The following is a 12,420-nucleotide window of genomic DNA, read 5'->3' on the forward strand; positions in this document are numbered from 1 at the left end:
AGGTGACAAAGACTTCTCAAAAACAGCCGATCAAAAAAGAAGAGTGACGAAATCGGCGATGATTGCGCTTTAAAAAGCCAGCGATACGTCCGGCGGACCGCTGTCTCGCCTGCTGAGGTGCGTCGCTCTTTTGCGTACCTGCACACTATGCATGCACTTTCATTAAACAGTGTTCGTTTGCGTCGCCGTTACGAATACATGGTGCAGTGTTAGCTTGCCGTTTTGTTGCGTGTCTCAGTGACAAAATGCCGCGACCGTCAGAAGCGTGAAATCTGTTTTGCGATTCCGAAATTAGTGGCCGTAAAACAAAGTGGTCGGGCGAACTAAGAGGCCGCTCGCTTTCCTTGTTTGCTCTCACTTTACTTAATTACGCTCTTGCAGCATACATTCCCTGTTCGCACTTAATAGCCTAGAATGAGGGTCAAAACGGCCGAGTTCCATGCAGCCGACACGGCGGAGGGCTGGACGGCAAATCGGAGGGGGGGGGGGGGGGGAGGGAGCAGGAGGAGTGGGGCTTTGAATGCAAAGAGAGAAAATTCAGCGAATTTCTAACAATATTTGACAATAATCTGGCGAAGTGTGAAGATTGGGGGGGGGGAAGGGGGGGAGGGGCAATTCAACTGGAGGACGCCAATTCTCCATTTGAAGTCAACACTGGCGTGTCGGCGTTCAGATTCGACGACCCCTGCACTAGAAAACCAACACAATCAGTGATGATCGTATGTAAATATTCGGGGCCCCGCGCCGTGTATGAGGCTGTGTTATGTGATGTTATAGAAGTACACATCTCTGCAAGCAGCGGGCGTGTGATTTCGTGCATGTTTTGCGTCCTTTAATAGCGCTTAATAATTGGCGCTATTGCCCCACCTAGTCGCTAGTATACATGTACCCTGCCGTTCGTAAATTGTGCGGCGTAAAACGTTACGCAAGAATCATTTAGTTTGCAAAAATACGAAACAAAATTTCCACTCGTTTCAGAGGCGGTGCCAGGCCAGCAGTGTCAGCTGAGTCGGCTGCGCAATTCTTGGGTTCGCTTGCATGCTTCCGACGAAGCAACCTTTTCCAGTTACCTAGCGTACCGTGTTTATGCTACTCTTGAACTTTCGTTTGTCGACCGCACGCAAGAAGAAAGAACGGTAATCGTCGTCAGGAAGTTAGACCACCCGACCTGGCGATACTGTCCCACGCCGCGACGACCACGACAGCTCGCTCAAAAGAAAGCAGATAAATCGGCTTGTTTGAGCGGATATTATTTTGTTTAGCCTCTGCAACTACTTTAAGGGCTATTTCATACAGTATGCAGTCATTTAAACACGCCACAAATCGCCACAACCAACTTTCACTCTGACTTGTAATTGAAATACATGGAGGGCGGCGAGGGTCGTCTGCTTTTGTACTACCCAGAGGCGTCGGCCGCTAGGGGCGCTTCATGTCGCCAAAACTCCAGCGCAGGAGGTCTATAGCAGAGTGCGCAGCAGCGTGTTTGGTCGACCATCTTCTGACACAAGAACGTGTATTACCCACATTACTAATTAAAACACCGCAATTTATTATCTGGGAAATGTCCTTGTGAGCGCGGTATAAGAACGTCTAAATATGATCGTCGAATGCTATGCTGCTGGACAGTAATGGTATTTAATTTATGTGTGAGCGGTTGGTGCTTTCTTTGTAGCGTAAAACCAAAAGAACGCACCCGGAGATAATGTGTTTGAACGGCCTAATTGTTGTAGTGAACCTGGTCATGAACGCGGTCGTTACACACCTTGCAATATGCACACCACTTTCGCCCAAGGAGTATCAAATTATGCTGCCTAAAATATGCTAATAGCTTAGATGTGTGATTAAGATACGCTCGAGAGTATATACGTGCAAAGGCGACATACAACCGGACCTCCTGAAAAGTTTGTAAAGGACAAATGCACGTCATTGAGGCCGATACGTGTACCGACAGTAAGGTTGTACGTATTGTGAACATCTAAAGGTATTCCGTCCATTGCGCTCCCTCGGCGGCACCATGTTTCATATGATGCCGTAGTCGACAAGGAGGTCCTGTTTTTGAGTGCGGTTTTTGTCCCTCCTGCCCTTAATTTCTTCCCAGGTGACGAGAGTTACGACCGATGAAGTCATGATGTAGAAGAACGCCCCGCCCGCCCCACGGGCCAGTGCACGCAGGCCTTCTGTCTGCTTCACCTTGATGGCGCAGTCGCGCAAGCCGTTGTAGTAGATGCCCTCGCCGCTTGGGTTAGAGGGCTGTGCATACAGGCGCGCCCGCAGCCCGTCCAAGAACGACACGGGCGGTGCCACGGTGACGCCGGACAGGAAGGCCGCCAGCAGTGTGTTGACGAGGAAGTAGCGCTCGCGACCTTCAACGGCCGTGTTGAGCAAGGTCTTGAAAGCGGTGAATGTGGACAGCTGTAGCGCCGAGCCTATGGACAAGCGGAGCATGTTTGTTGATGTCGCTCGCCAGAGGCCATTCCAGACCCCTTGCGTACGGTAGATGTGCGCCAGCGCTGCCCGCGCGGTCCGGTAGCCGTGCTGGTAGCCCACGGCGATGGTCGAGCTCGCCGAGTGCAGCTGCAAAAGAGAAAGGATGACAACGTCTCGACCGCGGTGATTTACCGTCTTCCGGCACCCCTCGTTGGGAATACGCTACCCTGTTCTATTTTTATTTGCGGTTACGTCAATTACACTTCATCCTCATCATCGTTTTCAGCATAAAGTTAGCAAAGGACACCGAAGACCTCCCTCATAAATTTCCGAATTCTTCCCGCCCTCCTCCACCCGAAGCCATCATTTTCCTACGGAACCTCTTATCTCATACCACCACCTATGTTTCTGCCTTCCCCTATTTTTAATCGTCTCCCTCGGTAGCCATTAGATGTATACTATTTGCGTAGTTAACCTGTTGTACACCTTCTGCATGGAATTTGGTACCGAAACCCTTTCCCTCCTCATTTCAAATATTGTGCCTTCTACACTAGATTATTTTCGAACCTATGAGGATCCTTTGATATTGTAAAGCGTTGCAGCTGTAATTTCCCTTTCTATTACTATTTGAGCAGACCTAAGTTTTGTTAGAACGCGCTTAGTGATAACCCAAGCATGTTCCCTGACATTTAGCATTGGTTGTCATAGCCATTTTATTTAATAACGAATGTTAGCCACTGTTCATCACTTAAAGGCGTTTCCCGAATACACCTTAGCCGACGCTAAATAGGCGCTTGATGTCTATCTTGTGGTTAGGATCAGCCCTAACAACTTGTCTAGAATATATATATATATTAATCACCCCATACATTAATCCACCCCATCGGACAGCCCCTGAGCTGAGGGGCTGTTCGATTACTTCGTTGTTAAATATTTTTCTCGATTTCTTTACCTTTATCCTTAGACATATGGATAAGCTTTCTGGATGCAGTTAAGGAACTGCATCCAGAATTGTAATTGCAGGCCTACCTAGGCTCTAAACAAAGAGATATGTTATCCAAGATTCCAAAGGCGTCAATAATTCCCCATTTACTCTTCACCCTCACTTCTTGTCGCGCATCCTAAACACGCCATCTGGACACGATGTAAATAATTTAAGAGGTGTGGCGTTTTGCTGTCTTCCACCGTAATAATAGAGAACGTTTCACTCTTACGAAAAGTGATGATGATGGTTGGTGTTTCATGGCGCAAGGCCAGCGAGGGCAAAGAGCGCCAGAAAAGAAGTTATATAATGAAGCGAAGTGATTACCACAAAAAGGTAGGTATAAAAACATGTAAATCGGACATAGTAAAATCAATTAAAGGTAATGGTGATGGCTGGTGTATAGGACCAGATTTGATTATTCGTGATATGAGATAAGGTTTAAAAACTTAACATCTGACAAATAATCAAACACACGTTTCATAGAAACACTGGCATCGTCACCTAGAAACAGCGATGGATGTAGTGGGATATGTTGTCTGTAGAGTTCTCTGAAGTGTTTGTGTCGTGTTGTGTGAAGTGCCTTGCATGTTATTAGTATGTGGACTACGGATAGGCCCTCCCCGCACCTGCTACACAGGGGTCTTGGAGATCCCGTGAGCAGGTGGGAATGTGTTGAATGCGTGTGGCCTATCCGTAATCGAGCCAGGGTAACTTCGTTGTGTCTGTTGTGTGTGTCAGTGGTGTATGCTCCCAAGAGTGGCTTTATAATGTGTAGTTTGTTGTCAGTCTGTTGATTCCAGTGTGCTTGCCATGTTGTGCGAAGGTGTTGTCAGATGTGTGATTTGAGGTCGGTGTAGGGTATTGTTGTTATGTCAACGGTAGTTGTAAGGGCAGCAGCGGCCGCCATTCGGTCTGCAGTCTCATTACCTGGAATTCCAGAGTGCCCTGCCATCCAGCACACGGTCACCTCAAGGTTTAACGCATGCACAGACATAAGAGTACTAATGAGAGCATTGACCACATGGTTTTTAGATTTCTGTGAGGATAATGTACGCACAACACTTAAAGAATCAGTATAAATTACAGATTTCGGAATTCGACTTAGAACAATATGTTGAACTACAAGAAGTATGCCATAGGCCTCTGCCGTAAAGATACTTGTATTTCTATTCATAGTTCTACAGCAGACATTAAAGGTGCCACCATGCGCAGCACAGGAAACAGTTGTGGCAGTTTTTGAAGCATCCGTGTAAAATTCAGCACACTTATATTTGTGCTGCAGGGACACGAAATGTTGCACGATCGCGCTTCTAGGCACTCTGTTCTTCTCGACACTTCTAAAAGATACATCACATGATATCGGGCGAAGCTGCCACGGTACTAGACGTTTAGTAGCGGAGGTTTTGATGGTGTCTGAGAACATGACATCAAGTTGCGACGCTTCTTCTCTTACTCTGAAAGCGAATGGAGCAGAGACTGATGGACGATTAGTAAGAAGTTGAGATATGGATGTATCATAAAAAACTGATGTAAAAGGATGGTGAGGCATTGATGAGATTTTAAAAGCATAAAGCAGGTCTGTGTAGGCTCGCTGACGTTCTAGGCTCCATTTGTTGCACTCTACATACAGACTTTCGACTGGACTAGTCCGAAAGGCACCACACGACAAGCGGAGCCCTAGATGAAGCACAGGGTCCAGCATTCTTAGGGATGTTTTAGTGGCTGACCCATAGACAACGCTACCATAGTCCAGTCGTGAGCCTATCAAGCTGGTAAAAACACGTAAAAGAAGTTGTTTGTCAGCACCAAAAGAAATGTGCGACAGAACCTTCAGGATAGTCATTGTTTTTAAGCATTTATGTTTTAGTTGTTTTATGTGTTGGATAAATGTGAGCTTTTCGTCAAAGATTATGCCTAAAAACTTGTGTTCCTTTTTGACAGGAATTGAGACACCATTGAGATGAATGTCCGGATCCGGCCGGATGCCACGCCTCTTGGAAAACAAGACACAAGTGCACTTCCCTGGATTAAATTTAAAACCGTTGCTGTCTGCCCAACCAGCTAGCTTGTTAACACCAAGCTGGACTTGGCGCTCGCAGACAGACAGGTTACAAGACTTAAAGGATAATTGAACGTCGTCTACATAAATTGAGCAGGAAATCGACGGTGGCAATGCCTTCCTGAGGGAATTCATTTTCACAATAAAAAGGGTGCAACTTAAAACTCCACCTTGTGGAACTCCATTTTCCTGCACATGCACCCTAGAGGGTGCAGTTCCAAGTCGCACGCGAAACGTCCTTTTGGACAAGTAACTGGAAAGCGTATTCATCATGTTACCCGTTATGCCAAAGGACTTCAGATCGATGAGGATACCATACCTCCAAGCAGTATCATACACCTTTTCTAGATCAAAGAATACTGTCATACAGTACTGCTTATGGAGGAAAGCATCTTTTATATACGCCTCTAATGCAACGAGTTGATCGTTGGTAGATCGCCCCGCCCTGAAGCCTGCCTGGCAGCTCTCGAGAAGACCATTGTACTCTAAGAAGTACACGAGTCTCCTGTTTATCATCTTCTCAAAGAGCTTACACAGGCAGCTTGTCAGGGCAATGGGACGATAACTGGCAGGAGAGGAAGGGTCCTTCCCTTCCTTTAGGACAGCTATTACTATGGCCTCCCTCCAAGAGCGTGGAATCTGCCCCGAAAGCCATATTTTGTTGTATAGGTGTAGGAGTATTTCAAGGGTGTCTGAGTGTAAGAATTGTATCATTGTGTAAGTAATCTTATCTGCACCTGGAGCTGAAGGTTTACATGTGGTCAAAGCAGCCTTCAGCTCATAAATTGAAAAAGGAGAATTGTAAGAAGTGCGCGACTTGTTGCTATCACGCAGTGACTTCTTCTCCGCAGATGTTTTGTGTTTCATGAAAGTATTTGTGTAGTGTGCTGAACTGGACACGTGTTCGAAGTGTTGTGCAAGTGTGTTAGCCTGGTCTTCCAGTGTGTCTCCTGCTGTACTAACCAGGGGCAGGCTGTGTGTCTGTTGTCCTTTTAGTTATCGTATTCGTGTCCAGACTTTGTGTGTGTCAGTGTATGAGTTGATGGAAGTGAGGAAGGTGCGCCAACTCTCCCTTTTCGCCTCACGACGCACTTGCTTCCCAAAAGCCTTTGCCCGTTTAAAAGAAATGAGGTTATCTGACGTGGGGTATCGGCGAAGGACACCCCACGCCTTGTTCTGGGCCTCTCGCGCCCGCCTGCAGTCCTCGTTCCACCAGGGCCTCCTTGGGGTGCGGGACCCACTGGAGGCCTGGGGAATGGACTTTTCGGCGGCGTCAAGGATGTGCGCCGTGACGAGTTGGGCAGCTTCCTCCACGTGTAGATGTTTTATGGATGTGTGGTGTAGTTGAGATGTTTGTGTGAATGTGCTCCAGTTTGCTTTTGATTCATTAAACCTTTTATGGGAAGATGGACTGCTCGGGCCTATACCTATATACGTTAATGAAGTGGGGAAATGGTCACTACCATATGGGTCTGTGCCCACACCCCACTCAAGACATGGAAAAAGAACTGCAGAACCAATAGCCAAGTCAAGATGCGAGTATGTATTGTGTCCTAAGTTATGATATGTAGGCTGTTTTTTGTTGAAAAGGCATGCTCCGGAGGATGTAAGAAACTTCTCTATCAGGCGACCTCGGGCATCCGTTCTGGAGGAGCCCCAAAGAGAGTTGTGTGCATTAAGGTCGCCTGTTAGTATGTATGGTTCGGGCAGCTGGTCAACCAGTGCCTCGAAATCAGAGCTCAGAAGCGCAAAATCAGGAGAGATGTAACTGGAGCATACCGTTATCAACCTATTAAATATTATTGTACGAATCGCTACATGCAGCCTCGAGGACAGTGTTTAAAGAGAGAGGGTGGCATGCTAATGATTTCCGGGGGATAATGGCCACACCTCCTGAAGAGTGGGTGCATCCAACCCTGTCCTTTCTGAATATCATGTGCCTATTTAAGAAATTCGTTTGTTTAGAGTTGAGGTGGGTTTCCTGGAGACACATGATACTTGGCTGACTGGCATGCAGAATCTCATACACATCGTCAAGATTTTTAAGGAGGCCTCTGCAGTTCCATTGGATGATATTTTCTGTTCCCATTATTTAAATTTAAGGATGACTGGAGTGTGTGTGTTCGTGTGTGTTCATGTGTCGTCTTTCGGGGCTGTTACTCTTGGATTGGGCTTTTTGGGCCTTTCTGTAGGCTTGGAAGTCGGTGGCCGCTCCTTGCGCTGCGTTGCAGGCAGGAACGGCCCGACATCCATCTCGTCGTCGGATGTCCGAGGGGTGCCCGACGGACCGGGCCCCCCGGACTTGGCCCCCCTTCGGGAGCCCTTCGTTTGAGCCGCCACCGTCGGGGGCGCCAGAGGTGGCACGGGCGGTGCGGTGGCGGTGGGAGCCGGTGCGGGGCCCGTGGTGTCCATCACCTCGGTACCCTCCAATGCACTGAAGGACGGGGAGACAGAGGCGGGAGCGGCACCGGTCCCGACAGAAGTGGTTTGCACCACAACCGCTGCTGCCTCAGCAAGGGGCGCGGTGCCGGGTTGGGCTGCGTGAGACAACCCAGCGGGGGGCGGGGGCGGGACCAGGTCAGACTCGCTGAACTGGGTCCCTGTGGACACCAGACGCCGCTCCGCCCCCCGGCGAGCTGCGTCGGCGTACCTCCCCAGAGGGAAAGAGGCGAACCTCTTTCTCGCCTCTGGAAAGGTGATGTTCTCAGTGACCTTAATGTTGATGATCTTTTTTTCGAGTTGGAATTTTTCGCACTTGCGGGAGTATGCTGCATGCGGACCCCCGCAGCTTACACAAGTGAGAGTTTCGGATTGGCAGTTCTCGCTCGGATGATCGTGCGCCGCGCATTTTGCACACGTCGTTCGGCCACGGCAAGAGTTCGTACCGTGCCCGAACCGCTGGCACTTAAAACAGCGCCGCGGGTTCGGGATATAGGGACGTATTGAGCACCGGATGAAACCTGCATTTATGTGTTGTGGGAGAACTGCGCGGTCAAAGGTCAAGATAATGTGCTTGGTGGGAATCTCCCTGTCGTCTCTGCGGATAGTGATGCGTCTCACGGCAGTGACGCCCTGATCCTTCAAGCCGGCAAGGAGATCCGCATCCGTTTCGTTCAGGAGGTCTGTCTCGGATATCACACCCTGCGAGCTGTTGAGGCTCCGATGGGGTGTGACCCGGATGTCGAGATCAGCCAGTCTAGTCTGAGCTAGAAGCTTTGCAGACTGCTGCTTGTCATTTATTTCAATTAGGAGTTCACCAGACCTTTGTTTTTTGCACTTATACGATTTTCCTACTACGGCTTCAAGATACTTGGCGATCAAGAAGACTGACTGAGATGCAAGAGGGTGGGTTGGATTGAGGAATTCCATCACAAGAAATCGAGAAAAATGGTCCGGTTCAGGAAAGGTTAACGACGGCAATGGAGGAAAGGATACTTCGGTGCGGCCCCTTTTCAGGGACCGATCACGGTTGGGGGGAGGTTTTAGACAATACCATAAAGCATAGTATAAAAGCAGGGAGACGGGGGTACTTTCTCCTTTGACCTTACCCTGGTAGTCAAAGAGGTCCCGGATCTCCCTGCCTGGTAGACAGGCAGGGAGCCCATCGGCCGGAGCTTGACCAAGGCTCCGACGGCCACCGTTTACGGCTTCTACCCTTCACCTTTAAACACCTCGCCACGGTTGGACACGGCTTATGTTGGGAGCTCGGGGTCCGCGGTGTCGCTGCTCACCGTCACCATGAATACTCAAGGTGCCCCGTGCGGGGCTTACGAAAAGTCGTGCCCTCGCTGCCACCGTATATGTTCCGCAGAAGCCCCGTGTAAGTATCTTCAGATTTCTGCTCTCGCAAAAGTTGGATTAAGGAATCGGCCACTTTTTTTTATAACCTCTTAAGACCCTTTACAGAAGCTTTTCTCTAATGCCTAATTCATGGCGGGTATCTGGATCATTGATAAGTAACCTTCCTTCAGTGCCGCTTCCCCTCACAATGGTTAAAGTGTAAGGTGTCACTTGTGCTGTGATTACGTTCATGAACTGCTGCAAGAGAAGGGCGAGTAGACTCGTGTGTTTGTTATTCTTTAGGCACTCCCCTTCTCTAGTGAGTTAGAACTAGGTTGGCATGTTCTGCGGCACCCGGAGAACAAGGTACACGTTTCGTAGCTATCGGTTGCTTTGTACCTATGCCATTTCTGTCGATTTGTCTAAGGCTTTCGACCGGGTTCCACATCAGCGCCTGATGCTTAAAATTTGTAACCTTAATCTTGATGACAAAACAATCCCTCGGTTCGAATTTAAAAAAAACCGCTGGCGAGCGATAAGATTAAACGACCACGTTTCTAATCCTGTGGGTGTCTCATCAGAATTCCCCTAAGAGTCCCTACTAGGCCCATTACTATTTCTAATTTACGTAAACGACATAGAGTTTAGCATTTCCTCGTCAATTCGTCTTTTCATGGACGAAGAAACAGTGACTTCCGATGACGTTTCTGCAATCCAGCACGATTTATTTACTCTAACTGAATGTTGCGGAAAATGGCTGATGAAAACAAACGTAGAAAAAACTAAACATGTGCGATTTTTTCATATGATAAGATCAAAAACTTATAGTTACTTAATACATAATGCCGAAATTGGAATATCATCCCTTAAATATCTTTGAGTTACATTCACCTCCGATTTAAACAGCGCCCCCCATATAGAAAAAATTACATCAAAGGCGTGTAAAAAGCTCGGCCTGCTCAATCGTCGCCTTTACTTAGCTAACGGCTTCACGCGTATAATACTCTTATCCATTCTTCATTATAATATGCGCAAATAATCTGGCATCCACATCCCATTTGTCTGACTAGCAGACCTGAGTCAGAATAAAGCAAAGTCGCGCGCTTCATTCTGTCGTAGTACTCAAGATACCAGAGCGTAACTGCCTTGAAGGGCCAACTTAATCTCCCCCCTCTCACCCAACGCAGGCAGTTTTCAAGGTCGTCTTTTTTCAACACCCTGTACCATCATCCAACACCGTTCGCTCACAAATTCATCTTTCCGGCACCCTATATGTCCGCACGCACCGACCACGCTAACATAGCCCAATTTTTGCCCAAACAAAAAAATATCAGAACACACCCCCTCGTATTAGCCGTCAATGAATGGAATTATTTACCTACTAGCCTAGTGGATCAAACAGACACCTCTTTTCAAACCGCCCTCCCTGCATTTTTAGTGCTTCAAAATACTCTGAAACTTGAATTGATCATGCGTATATTTTGTAGGCTGTAAATGTATGTTCCTGCTTGTAAAATACCAGATTTCTTGTCACTTTTCTCATTATTGTTTTTGGATGCATTATTTAACGCAGTATATTGCAGTTGTCTCGTGTACTTCTGGTGCTTTGTTGGTTCTATGATGTCACTATAGTGTTGATTCTTTTCTTTTTGCAATATAGTATGTTTTGCCGGCTTTCAACTCATTCCTCCCCCCCTCCTTCGTGTAATGCCTGCTTGGGCCCTTAGGGTACCTAAATAAATAAAATAAATAAGTAAAACTGCAAACTTTCTACATCAATACCTCGTCCTTCTTTTGTTAGGTCTCCAGTTGTCATGCCGCGTCCTTCTGCACCTTTCCAAATATATTTCTCTTATTAATGGCCTTGTTCGTCTTATTAATACTACAGCTGTAACCTAGACTGTGAAGTCACTCCGGAAAGAATGGTTCTCTGACTCAGCATTATTGGCGTAGCAATTCCCATAGTAACTGTTCGCTACTTTTACCATAGAATGAGTGTCCATAACATCTCCCATTCCATTGCTAAGTGCGTACATTCTATCATTTCCAATTGAAGGAGGGAACGTCTCCGGTGTCGCTCTTCCATTTCAAGTTCTCTGTAAGCATGCATACACCTTTGCCATGTTGTACGCAGAGAGATGCTTATGGTAAATAGCTTTGAGAACTCGGCTAATTCTATTTCATCATTCGTTGTTGACACTAGCATATCGCATTTCTCAAAGGGGTCCACGGTTTTATACTAGAGCTTGTCCGTATCCTGTCATTGTTCGTTTCCTATTGTAGCTACGGCTGATTCTGGTGTCATCGTATTTAGGTTACCAATTAGTACATCTATGTTATACCCACCAGCATCTGTGAGTGTCTGTGTGGGCGCAAATTTGTACGAAACGTCACAAGCTTGTACGTACTACACGTTGTACTAAGCGTTGCCTTAGTACTAAACGTTGTACTAAACATTTCCTTACTAAAAGTTGCAAAGGTTGCGCGTTGCCAACTGCAAGATTCTTTTTCTTCATTTTGGCCCTTCTCTTAAAAAATCTGACTCCATTCTAATTCTCACCAGAATTTTTGTTTTGTCCTTGGGGCTTTTTTACACCGCTTCCCCATTCTCGCGTTTACAGAAGGTGTGGAAGCCTAACGTAGAGAAGGCGCGGAACGAGACGTCCGAGCCAGAAAGCTGGTTCACTAGGAATTCCATTGGGTGCCATCCCATTGACTAAGTTCCATCCCTGTGACCAAGCATGCAGAGGCGGCCACGCTCCCAGAAACTTTATGGCAACGCGATGCTGCTGTCTCTAGAAAGGCTTACTATCCTCGGGTTATGTCCCACAATCTTAATGAGTCGTACAGCTATTGCTACTGCCAATTCCAATGTTTCCATTCCACTATGACGGTTTTTCTTTTACCTGGGTCCAGACGATGTCTACCAGGGAGGTCGGGGGATGTCTGTGCCCCGGAGCACACTGGTTTGTGGGGAAATGAGGCAGCGCACAACGCAGAACGAGGATTCCCTATCCGTAGCGGTGCCAGCCACGTCCCCTACCACAGCGCCAGTTCAGCCAAAGATCAGTTAATCACGTACCATGATATCGCTACGCACTACCGCCTCTGTCGCCGTCGATACCCTCCTACCCACCCTGAGCTAACCAACCATCAGAAGCGCTATGGC

At 47.5% G+C, this 12,420-nt stretch overlaps 1 pseudogene; it reads right to left on the minus strand.

Annotated features, from left to right (window-relative positions):
- Window positions 1-2,019: 2,019 nt before the first annotated feature.
- Window positions 2,020-12,420, minus strand: part of LOC144155970 (solute carrier family 25 member 35 pseudogene) — a 21,973-nt pseudogene continuing 11,572 nt past the window's right edge.

The sequence above is a fragment of the Haemaphysalis longicornis genome, unplaced genomic scaffold (genome assembly GCF_048455015.1).
Source record: "Haemaphysalis longicornis isolate Haplotype H1 unplaced genomic scaffold, Haemaphysalis longicornis Haplotype H1 scaffold_1, whole genome shotgun sequence".
Classification (NCBI taxonomy): Eukaryota; Metazoa; Arthropoda; class Arachnida; order Ixodida; family Ixodidae; genus Haemaphysalis; species Haemaphysalis longicornis.